Raw genomic sequence first — 13751 nt, 5'->3', positions numbered from 1 at the left:
ATGCCGGTATGTGATGACTTTCAAAGAGAAAAGCAAGCACACTCGGAATAAAGTATTATTTTATTTTTTTTTAAATGTTTTCGGTCTTTTTCCGGTATTTGTTAATGACGATGTGCTCTGAGATGTGAGACTGGAATTGCACAGGGGAAAATAACGTAGGCTATCTTTAGATGCGGATTTTGTTAAACTAATATGTTTGCGCTGTGGACCAACACTATACATTGACGGGGAAGGGAGTAGCAATAAAGATAACACCATTAAACAGTTACACAACATAACAGAAATAATATCGATAGCAGCGTCCCTAGCAACCACCAATCAAAACGTTATGGATGCAATTTCCTGAAGTAATCTTCATAATAACTAGCAAACTAAAGATCATGTACATCCACTGCACACATAATCTGAAATAACAAATCATATTTCTCGCATCAAATGACATCAAAACGCATTTTAATGGCCAAACTAACTTTAAAATAAAAAAAAATTCTGCGGGGAGAAATTTGAAGATCACCTGATGGCAAACAGAGCACATGGTGTAGTCCAAACGATAGCTGGGGATTCTGGGTGTCTTCTGCCATCCTTTACTCCGAAAAAATATTTGTTTCTCCGAATCGAAGGGGAAAAATACAAAAGCATTGCACACAATTTAAACCAATCAATGTTGTGTAATAAGGATAATCTGGTGTTTTTTAGTCGATGAGTAGTGCAGATATCACTGTCAAATCAATCGACAGTAAGGGGAATACTTACTTCCGGGTGTACAATTCTCCGTTATCCAATGAGAATGGACGCTCACATTGCCTTTAAGGGCAGCCGACACAAACGAATGCCGTGCTTCCATGAGCGTCCATAGAAGCATATGGACATCCCGGAAAGCTGAAAATGGACGCTAAGGCCCCCCCCCTTGCGTTGAAAATGGACGCTAAGGCCCCCCCCCCTTGGGTTGGAAAAAGCCGACACAGGGGACTTGACATAACGTCAACATAGGCCGACCTGGGAGTGAGGATGTGTTGACTGGTTGAGACGCACAGGCTGTAGTGGAGACGCTGCACACAGCTGATCGACCAACCCAGTCTCACAAAAAAACGTGTAATAACTACGTTGGTCCACAACGTAGGACGTAGTATTTCTACGAAAACGCCTCTGAAATTGTAAGATCCCTACGTTTTTTTTCACCATTCATTCCAATGGCTGGCGTCTATGTCACGTGATCTTCACATTTCTCCCTGCAGAAAAAAAAAAACATGGCCGAACTTCGTTTTATTCTCGGTGTAAAATGCCTATTTAAAGTTACTTTGTCCATTAAAATGCGTTTTGATGTCATTTGATGCGAGAAATATGAGTTGTTATTTCAGATTATGTGTGCAGTGGATGTACATGATCTTTAGTTTGCTAGTTATTATGAAGATTACTTCAGGAAATGGTGTTTATACAACGTTTTCATTGTTACCAAGCTGGTTGCTTGGGACGCTGCTATCGATATTATTTCTGTTATGTTGTGTAACTGTTTAATGGTGTTATCTTTATTGCTACCCCCTTCCCCGTCAAAGTATAGTGTTGTTCCACAGCGCAAACGTATTAGTTTAACAAAATCCGCATCTAAAGATAGCCTACGTTATTTTCCCCTGTGCAATTCCAGTTTCACAACTCACAGCACATCGTCATTAACAAATACCGAAAACAGACCGAAAACACTTTATTCCGAGTGTACTTGCTTTTCTCTTTGAAAGTCATCACATAACGGCATTGTAATACACGGTTCGGCTGCATTAAATATTACAGATCTGCCGTAGTTCGGTATTTATAGAGCCCTGATGAGAAGACTTCTAGACAAACATGAGGAACTGCCGCCAACACTAGAAATGTGACGTGGATCATAAATATATCAACAATTAAACAACATCTTACATTTCTTTTCACACAATGCGTCTCCTTGCAGTATCAACACTAATTCGGCGGACTTTTATATTTGATCCAATTGGTAGATAGGCTGTATTTACACCATAAAGGTGCACTGATATAAAGGGACACCTAGTGGTTAAAGCATGTTATTGAATTTCATTATTTTTATTATTAGATATTAATAGAATCCCTATAAAGTATATTCATTACTCGTTATTCTCAACTAATAGTTAATTCAAGACTGTATATAATGACTATTTTGCACATCCCTTTCAAGATTTCAAGACTTTCTAAGGTTTATTGACACATCATATAGGCCTACACAACTATGGTGTAGTTCTGCACTGAATGAAAAACTTGGGTCGCAGGTTCCTCAACAGTGCATTACAAGACATCTATCAATATTTGTGTATACCTCCAGCAATGTTAACTATGTTGAAGCACTTATTTTAACTGATATTATACATATGTATTATACTCTTATAAGATGTATGTAGATAGTATAAGAAATGTGCAGAATATGACAATTTAAAGGTGGAGGTACACACATATTGAAAGATGTCTTGTGATGCACTGTTGAGGAACCTGTGACCAAAGTTTTTCATCTCCAACCTTGTCAGGTATTGAACAATCCATAAATAAAGAACACAGAATTATTAAATATAAAACACAGAATTTGTGTGATTATACTAAATGATTTACAAATAAACACCACTGCATATTTACAACTATACACATGCTGATGTAACGCAAATGTTTCCAACTTGGGATCAATAAAGTATATCTTATCTTAAGATGATCGATGGCTACTGCCATATTTGCACAATGTGCCTCTGAACCTTGACAAGTGCATGTTTCAGGCTCATCAATGAACAACAGGAGGGGTCACAGCGGTGGACCCGTTCAAATCCAGTTTTGGACAGTCTACCGTGGTTCCATCCCATTTCAAGTGCTGTTCGACGCTCTGCACACTCTCCAATCACAGAGCTTGAGGACTATCACGGGGTTTGTCAAGCGAAGCGGAGAGAATACTTACTTCCGGGTGTAATATTCTGTAAAGCAAATGAGCTGCTCCGACCCTCGGTCCTGACGGACTCCAACTTGTGTTTATTAATCAAACAAATAAATAAACACAAGGATAATTATGTGTTATTGTTGAGTAAATGGAGAATTGCACAGGGGAAAATAACGTATCTATTGTGGTGATTGACATTATTCACCCACGGATCTATGGGTAGGGTATTGTTCTGCACGGACATTTTAGTGAGCCGGACTTCCTGTCTCCGCCGGTCTTCGCTTCCCGGGCATGAAGCTGTTTACATGTGTTTTGAGATGCTAAATAAAAGTCTAGCTTGTACCTTTGATACCCCGCCTCCGACTCCCATCTCTCGGCACCACACTATGCCACAATTTTAGATGCGGATTTTGTTAAACTAATACGTTTGCACTGTGGACCAACACTATACATTGACGGGGAAGGGGGTAGCAATAAAGATAACACCATTTTACCCAACATAACAGAAATAATATCGAGAGCAGCGTCCCTAGCAACCACCTTGGTAACAATGAAAACGTTGTATAGACACAATTTCTTAGTAGTAGTAGTAGTAGAACCTTTATTTATCCAGGAAAATCAATTAAGAACAAATTCTTATTTACAATGATGACCTGACAGGAGGCAAAGGCTTCCTGAGGGGATGGGGTTTGGGAGGAAATAAAAAGACACACTCCGGGCACTACAGAACCCAGGAGACAACACAAACACATGGAGCAAAGATGACAGGCATAGCAGTTGAACATATAAAAACTCTAAAACAATATTGCTGTGGTTCAATCAGTCATTACAATCAGCATCAGGCAAAGCAGCTGCATGTGTGTACCAGGGTGTCAATAATAGTGACATTGAAGGTGCGGGGGGAGACAAAGGTTTTAATTTTAATGTTTTTTGAATGGTATTCCAGCTATCTGCCGCTGCAAACTGAAAGGCGGAGCGGCCAAAGGATGTATGGGCTTTAGGGATCTTTAGCAGGATGTTTGTAGCTGACCGGGTGTTGTGCGTTGGGGGTGTGCGGAGTTGCAGTAATTGTGTGAGGTAGAAGGGAGTGTTCTTGAAGTAATCTTCATAATAACTAGCAAACTAAAGATCATGTACATCCACTGCACACATAATCTGAAATAACAACTCATATTTCTCGCATCAAATGGCAAAGGGCATTTTAATCGCCAAACTAACTTTAAAATAGGCATTTTCCACCGAGAATAAAACGAATGTCGGCCATGTTTTTTTTTTCTGCAGGGAGAAATGTGAAGATCATGTGACATAGACGCCAGCCATTGGAATGAATGGTGAAAATTTTACATTTTACAATTTCAGAGGCGTTTTCGTAGAAATACTACGTCCTACGTTGTGGACCAACGTAGTTATTACACGTTTTTTTATGAGACTGGGTTGGATCGACAGCTGGAACAAAAACCACCAAATACAAAAACATAATTCAGATCCAGTCGACATGACTCCACTCCGGAGGGATTCCCCGTTCACTTCTTACAGTCTCTCATCAAGGGGGGGGTCTCCTGTCCCCGGTGCAAACACACTGCCTGATGAAGGCTATGTGTATGTTTTTTGTCATTAACCTTTTTCGGACCACTTATTTATTTATTTTGGTGACGATCCGACCTCCATGCTGCTACTCTGATTCAAACTGCATCCACCAAACAATATGATTTATCTCCACCTCCCCAAAATAACCCAAATCTGACACGTCTTTTTTAGCTGTTCTGTCGTCATTTCCTGCGATCTTCTTCATAAAGTCAGTCAAAATGAATGAATGGGCGTTTCTTTGACTATTTATAGGCAAATATGGGCGTTACGTGAAGCCCGCAAAAGCTGCACCGCATTTCGAGTCGGTTGTGATTTATAAAGGGAAACCGGCGTAGGAAGTGCCGTACGCACTGTCCTCGCCGGTGCGCAATGTTTGGTGAATCGGAAAATGTCGGAACATTTCTGTACCTATTTTTGGGATTTCTATACGTAAGCAACCTTCCCACGTGAATCCTACGCACGGCGTTATAGATGAGGCCCCAGAACACATTTTATGACCAACTTATGCAGAAATCCAGGTAATTCCAAAGGGTTCACATACTTTTTCTTGCAACTGTATATGTTTGGCGCTTGGTCCTGACCTGTGAGAACCACTTACCTCTAAAAAGTAAACCATTCATGAGTTTCTCAGAAAAACAACCCTGTTTGTCAGCTTTGTGGTGGTGGAGGTGGATTACCTCACCAGAGAAAATAAACATTTCTACCTGAATTTCATCACAAACGTTCAAAATCATCTCGAGTTAAATCGTTTTCACTGGACAGGAAGGGGATGGAAAACTATTATCTGAAAAGTAAAAAAAGCTGTAAGTAGGCTACTGTATTTACTTCTGAGATGTAGTGTATTAGATTAAGTATAAAGAAGCAGAAAATGTACATATTGTACACAGATTCAGCATGCTCTACCTCTGCTCTCCCTTTAATACCCTTTCCACCAGATTAGTCTGATTTCATGCATATTGCAAAGTGCCAGCAATTTAATTGAATGAGCATCTAAAAATAGACATGATTTCCTTCCCCTTTTTTTGACCTCCATCTTCTTTGACATTGTTCCAGATGCATATTCCTCACATAGTATACAGTTACATTTTGGGGAATGTGTGTTAATGTTCGTGAAACTAATCCCCAACACAGTTTGAAGTTACAGTTTGCATCAGATACTGAATTTAGCTTTCTTCCCCTGGCTGCAGTATTGATAGTTATTGTAAAAATTCTTTTATTTAGTGTTCACATTTGTTTCTGTATGTTCTTCCAATGGTGCAGGCTGTGAGTTCACTCTGCGTACATAAATAGCCTCAAGTTTCAGAATTGCTACATGTGTGTTCATCGTTCACTTTCGTTTTACTTATTTTTGCATGCCTTTGCTTACAGTCAGACATTCCTGGACTCAGCCAACAATCTCAGCCAATCAGAGGCACGGTAGGACTTGGAGAAAGGACAGCTTTTGGAATGGAAATGAAACTCTGTGAACGTGTATGAGCTGATTGTTTTTTACAACAGTCCCTGTAAATATCGACCTACAACGTTTTACAATCTAATGAACATATCTGTTATTTTTCTGGAGAACAAAGGGCTTTTTGACCATATATAAAATATGTACACATTTGAGGTACTTTGCTTAGAAAATAAAATGTTCATGCTATTTCATAGATCTTTGAAAAAGCAGAATCATAAGGAGGCCAGTATCTAAAGACTCACAATTGTGCACGTTTGCTTTTGCAGCTTTGCTCACCATCTTTCAGCTTTCAAATATGAAGTGGGAATCTATTATTTACTTTTGTAACCCTAGTCGGTATCAGTATCTGGAAGATAAATAATACATAATAATGATTCATCTTAATACATCTTTTCTTTTACAATAGCCGTCTGCTATTTTCTAGACAAGATACAGTATTTAGTCCTTAGAAAAAAATATTTCTGAGTTTATTTCTAGTAAGATATTAAATACAAACCCAATGTATGCAAGCTCACATCTCATAGAATATCTTGGTTTGCGCAACTTACCGGTAAATGTTTGTATGGAACTATTTGACCACAGATATCTAAAAATAAAAATAAACTCACATAACCAGAAACAAACTCAGATTTAATATGAACCATTTATTTTGCCATGTAACAATGACACAGTTACAAAATTCAAAAGTTATTTACTTTGTATCAAAATATGTAATGGGTTACAGCTCATAGGGCTCACATGTAGCCACGTGCACCATAGGTTGGGAGTGGTGTGGGGTTGATGATTTTACTGATTGTAATTCGAGAAGGATCCCAGACACAATCCTCCTCCAAACCGCTCTTCACCATCCCACAGTTGGGGGGCACCCAGGCGGTGTCGAAGCCGTGGTCGTGCCAGGTCATCCGCTGGGGATGGTATTGGTGATTAATGGCGATCACTCTCCCTACGTTAACCACAACCTTAATGACGACCTTGTCATGCTCTGGGTGACCAATGGGATAACGGCTAGCTTTCAGCAGGTCTCTGCTGAGGTAGACGCCGCGGCCAAGCATCCCGTCCGGGGAAGGGTGAAAACCTGTGGCCAGGATTGATTGAGCAATGGCCCTGGTAGTGCCATGGTACATGACATACTTTCTATTATCACCTGGTGCAGAGAGCCCAAGTCGGCCAACCCCAGGCGGCACATCAAAGTCATCTTCAGCCCAGCTGTACTGCATGTTGGTGTCAGTATCACTGCAGGAAAGAGGAATATTAGCAACTTCAGACTGACTCCATATGGCAAAACTAAACATCAATGCAAAATGATTTAAAACAGAAACTAAACAAGACGTTAAGAAATCATTAAACAACACATTTTAAGCCCTGGAAGAGTCTGAAAAAGTGATTGCATTCTTTCTAATATCACCCGGCCATGGCCATGGGGCAACACCTCTCTCAAAAAGTACAAAGTCTGATCGTATAGAAATCTATGACACATATTCAGAATCACAATACCTTTATTAGTCCCACAGAGGGGAAATGTACGTAGTTACATATGCAACACCCAGTAAAAAAAAGTATAAACAAAAATGAAATTAATAACAGATTTTATAGATCCTAAATGTGCGTAGGATGATTCACTTAATGGTTACAGAAGTATAAACTGAGTATGCAAGAGTAATATCCTCAGGCAATTTGTTCTAAAATTAATAAGGAATTGTAGCATATAACAGGCATAAAATAAACTTAACTTCTGACAAATAATCTACTGCTTCTCAGTTAATCTTCTTGTTTTGATAAACTTTACTGTATTTGAATATAAATGTACCAAAAAACAAAGAGTGTGTTCACATACCTTCCCTTTGTTCCACCAAGAGTGAAGGCTGTGAGCTCACTCTGCCTTTTATAACCACCTTCAAGCTTTGGGAGGAAACTTCATAAAAGTGCATTTAAATTTCACTTTCGTTTCACCTCTTGCACTTTTTTAAAGTTTGTTTGAATTGTGTTTTACATTGTGGGTGTGGTCCACACAGCAGTGCCTGCCAATGACGTGGGAATTTAAGGCGGTATCTGCAGATGTAGGCGCGGGAGTTACGGGACTTTCCAGGTCTCTTTTAACACAGGATGATTTGACACTCATGTCATGTCGGGGGATAGATAAATTCCATAAGTAAAAACAATGAATAGGAAACTGGTTTGGCATGGCAACATTCTCCAGAACCACAATTATATGAGCTCAGGTTTTCATTGTGCATAAACACCTGCTCATCAAAAGAGCTACTGTGGTCCAGTTTAACTGAAAGTTAAATTACATTTTGTAGAAATTAAAGAAACCAAGGTTGTAAAACGGAGGCAGGCTGAGTGAGCCTCCTTCTGCTGTCCAAATAAACACAGGAAGCATTTCAAGTGCATTCCACAAACATGTTTTCAGCGTCACAACATTTTGGATGTTTATGTTTATTTTCTCTGGTCTTTTTTTATTTTACATCAAATGTAAATTAATGTCTAACAAGTGATTATTAATCTCGTTTATGGTTTATTATGCTGACCCCAAGTGGCCACACAAAATATTACAGCTTTAAAAATGCATTATTTTATTTTCCAATTTTGAATTAACTAAGTGTCTTTTTCAACAATATATTATAGGTCTCAGATATATACAAAACATGTTTCTGAAGTGTTTGGCTCAAAATACAAAACAGATCGTCTATTGTAACATCCCATAAACCCCTCTGTTTCAGCCCTGTTCCAAAAGTGATGATTCTGCAGCTGTAGCTTTAAATACTAATGAGTTGCTGCTGGCCATGCTCCTCTGTGAGATGATTGGTTTGAAAAAACACAATGGTGGTCTAGGAGGAGATTCAGGTGATGAGGTGGACGGGTGTTACCTTGGTTAGTTATGATTTTGTAGAATACATAGGTGATCTTTAACACATGATGAAATGGCAGTAAAAAAAGGTGTATACATTATTTATTAAAGTTTTTAGTTACATCCCAACTGACGTTGTCTGAGAAAATAATAAATATAAAAATTGATAAAACCCTGTTTGTCTCACAATCACACACAAAATGGGGATTTGCAGCTAGTATTTTTGTTTGAATTGTATTCTTGGTAGTAATAAATATTTCTGAGTTTATTTCTAGTAAGATATAAATAAAAAACCCTATGTATGTGAGCTTATATCTCGTATGAGAATATCAAATATCTTTCTTGGTTTGCACAACTTACCGGTAAATGTTTTTATGGAACTATTTGAACACAGATATCTAAAAATAAAACAAAACTCCCATAACCAGACACAAACTCATATTTAATATGAACCATTTATTTGTCCATGTAACAATGAAACAGTTACAAAATGTAAAAGTAATTTACTTTGTATCAAAAATATTTAAACATACAAAATAAATGGGATACAGCTCATAGGGCTCACAAGTAGCCCCATCCAAAGGTCCCTGTACTTTGAGCAGTCCGATCGTATAGAAATCTATGAAACATATTACCTTATGACACAGAAGTAGTTGTTTTTTTAAACCAATATTAACAAATTGCTTTACATACACAACTATATGCAACACCCAGTAAAGAAAAGTATAAACAAAAATGCAATTTATAACAGATTTTACAGATCCTAAATGTGCGTAGAATGATTCACTTAATGGTTATAGAAGTATGAACTGATTTTGTCAAGAGTAATATCCTCAGGCAATTTGTTCTAAAATTAATAAAGGAATTGTAGCATAATATGACAGGCTTAAAATAAACTGCTTCTCACTTAATCTTCTTGTATTGATACACTTAACTGTATTTGAATGTAAATGCACTAAAAAACAAAGATATAAGCACCTTCAAGCTTTGGGAGGAGACTTTACAAAAAGGTGCATTTAACTTTCGTTTCACCTCTTGCATTTTTTAAAGTTTTCATTGCATTGTGTGTTACATTTTGGGTGTGGTCATCACAGCAGTGCCTGCCAGCAGCACAATGACACTGGGATTGAAGGCGGCATCTGCAGATGTAAGCGGAGGAAACTGGTTTGGCAAACACAGAGAGGGAAACCTCTTCTGGAAATCTTGGCAACAAACTGGAGTTATGGCCGGGCAATATTATGATATATAGAAAACCGTTGAAATAGTGTCAGTGTGCGTGGAAAAGGTAGGACCCAAAAGCAGTATTAACAAAAAGCGAGCTTTAATTTTCAAAAAAAAGCCGATGACAAAAGAAAACGAGACAAAGTTAGCATTACCAAAAAAACAGGGGAGCACGAGTAAATAATCCAGGACCAAACTTCAAGGACAAATATGGAGCGTGACATGAAGGGAAAGACAAACAATGAACCGACACCGAACACAGGAAGAGACAAGACTAAATACAGGGAGGGGTAATCACGAGACGAGAAACAGCCGAGCAGGGGAGGAGAAACACAAGGGCCACAGGTGAACACAATCAGACAATCAGACACACCAGGGAAACTAACGACAGGGAGGAAAACACAGAAGAGGCTTCTCAATACTCAAATTTCCCCTCCTCGACTCCTCGGTCCTCCGGTAGTGACCCGGAAATGAATTTCAGCGCGCCATTTTGAAGGACGTCTCATTTCTCTAAATGCACACCGAGGACCGAGGATCGAGCGTCGAGGAGGCTCTCTGGAGGAGCTATAACCGAGGATACACTGATGGTTCCTCCACGGAAGCATTTCCGGGAACGGTGGAGGCGTGACGCATGGCCGGACTTATCTCAGCCAATGACAGCTCTGCATGCAACCCCTGGATATTATTTTAGAACCTGCTCTCATCGCAACGCGATGTTTACAGTGAGAACAGCTGTGAGGTGCAGAAAGCAGAGCAGTGTGTAAAATATATGCATGCGGTGTGTGTGTGACCGCATGCATCTGTAGCCTGGTATTGTCTCATTATACCGCACTCTCAATGAATTCAAAGTAAATATGTGGGGGAACAATGTTCAGCTGATCCAGCAGAGATTATAAAATATGACAAAACACTCGACAGCTGATGCAGCTGTTGCCACGTAATAATGAACTGACGTCGCTTTAATATGACCGCTCAGAGGAGAGGAGTTCTCATTTCTTTAAACGTCTGCTGCTTCCCCTCCTCTCTCCTCGGTTCCCCTCCTCGGTCCTCCGCTCGCATCTCCTGTGGGAGGGTCTAAGTATCGAGGAGGGGAGTCGAGGAGGGGAGTCGAGGAGGGGAAATTTGAGTATTGAGAAGCCTCTAGAGAAAAGGACCAGACAATCCACAAGGAGGAAAACATGACAGAGAGAACAGCAAAACACCCAAACCTAGACATAAAAACGTGACATAACATGAATATCGTGACAAATATGTACGTATGTTGAGGGCATTTTTCAATATCGCTTAAATCGCGTGTTACGCTGGGCCTATATTCATTTATCGCCATCATTTAAAACACTCAATGTTATTTTGCACTAAACTTAAAATGAGAAGAAAAGTGTGCAGGCTTTAACATGTGCTTATTTATTTAATAATGATTAATTATATTACCAGAGAACGTGGTATTAATATCGTTATTACTATGATTGATAATTTTGAGCCCCAAGTTGAGTCCTTCTTTTTTGTAAACATATTAAATCATGGCCTCCATATATATATATTTTGATTGAATTGTATTCTTGGTAGCAGGTCTGAGGAAAAAAATAAAAATGTGTGTTCGATTGCGGGTGTTGGATAATATAAAGAGTAAAACTAAATATCTCTCAGGTCAACTTCTGTCCACGCCACTAACATGTGATAGAATGAATAATAGATAACTAGAGGAATTATTCTATTGTTCTAGTTTTTGTAACCCTATTGTATCAGTATCTGGAAGAAAGATAATAATAATAATAATAATGACTAATTGTTACACTCTTCTCTTTTACAATAGCCATCTGCCATTTTCTAGACAAGACACGGTATTTTGTCCCTAGTAATACATATTTCTAAGTTTATTGCTAGTAAGATATAAATAAAAAACCCAATGCATGTGAGCTTATATCTCATAATGAGAATATCAAATATCTTTCTTGGTTTGCACAACTTACCGGTAAATGTTACATATATCTCAATATAAATCTAAACCAAACTCAGATTTAATATGAACCATTTATTTTTCCATGTAACAATGACAGTTACAAAATGCTAAAGTCATTTACTTTGTATCAAAAGTTTTAAACATAAAAAATAAATGAGTTACAGCTCATAGGGCTCACATGTAGCCACATGCACCGGTTGGGACTGGTTTGGGGTCGATGATTTTACTGATTGTAATTCGAGAAGGATCCCAGACACAATCCTCCTCCAAACCGCTCTTTACCATCCCACAGTTGGGGGGCACCCAGGAGTAGTAGTACAAATGCCATATCAATCTCATTAGTATGCAGAAAAAGTGACAGGTCGCCCCGCCCCTTTTTGACCGGAAGTCCCGCCTTATTTGACCGGAAGTCCCGCCTTTTTATTTTTATTTTGGAAACCGGAAGTCCCGCCTCGTTCGACCGGAAGTCCCGCCTCGTTCGACCGGATGTCCCGCCCCCGCTTCCGGCGGATGTCCCGCCCCCGCTTCCGGTTTACAAAATAAAATAAAAAATAAATTTAAATTTAAAAAATGAGAAAAATAAAATGCCGTTGTTTTCAATCAATTAATATGTCTAGGCTATATGTCCCGCCTCCTAACCACTTCCTGTGTGGTTAATCCTGTATACAGTATCGAATGTAACTTACAAATACTTGCAAATAACATGAAATTAATAGTAAAAGCATCTAAAAAACACATATTTAAACCTCTCTGTTTTTGCAAACAGGACATGACAGGACATGAGGGGAGAAAACATATGGTGAAGGAGGGGGAACACACACACACACACACACACACACACACACACACACACACACACACACACACTTTCCCCACCCCTCACCCTCTCCCTCTGTCTAAATAAAAAGCCAGCGTCACTCTTAAATATTTTTCAAGTCGAGAGAAAATGGCCAAGAGACGTCTTGATATGAATTTAATCAGCGAGACACCGGTGACAACTTACAGCCATCCGTTGGGTGCTCCAATCAAGAGACGAATGCAGTTTGTATGCCGGGTTCAGACGCCTACAGCCGAAGAACTTCACGAAGAATGGATTCTAAAAAATGGCGATGTTTGGGGTTATATATTCAACTATATGGCTATTACAAATAACATGAAATTAATCAAAAGTAAAAGCATCTAAAAAACACATATTTAAACCTCTCTGTTTTTGCAAACAGGACATGACAGGACATGAGGGGAGAAAACATATGGTGAAGGAGGGGGAACACACACACACACACACACACACACACTTTCCCCGCCCCTCACCCTCTCCCTCTGTCTAAATAAAAAGCCAGCGTCACTCTTAAATATTTTTCAAGTCGAGAGAAAATGGCCAAGAGACGTCTTGATATGAATTTAATCAGCGAGACACCGGTGACAACTTACAGCCATCCGTTGGGTGCTCCAATCAAGAGACGAATGCAGTTTGTATGCCGGGTTCAGACGCCTACAGCCGAAGAACTTCACGAAGAATGGATTCTAAAAAATGGCGATGTTTGGGGTTATATATTCAACTATATGGCTATTACAAATAACATGAAATTAATCAAAAGTAAAAGCATCTAAAAAACACATATTTAAACCTCTCTGTTTTTGCAAACAGGACATGACAGGACATGAGGGGAGAAAACATATGGTGAAGGAGGGGGAACACACACACACACACACACACTTTCCCCGCCCCTCACCCTCTCCCTCTGTCTAAATAAAAAGCCAG

Source organism: Pseudochaenichthys georgianus, chromosome 8, assembly GCF_902827115.2.
Source record: "Pseudochaenichthys georgianus chromosome 8, fPseGeo1.2, whole genome shotgun sequence".
Lineage (NCBI taxonomy): Eukaryota > Metazoa > Chordata > Actinopteri > Perciformes > Channichthyidae > Pseudochaenichthys > Pseudochaenichthys georgianus.
The sequence above is the reverse complement of the archived record's forward strand: the minus strand, read 5'-3'. Positions refer to the sequence as shown.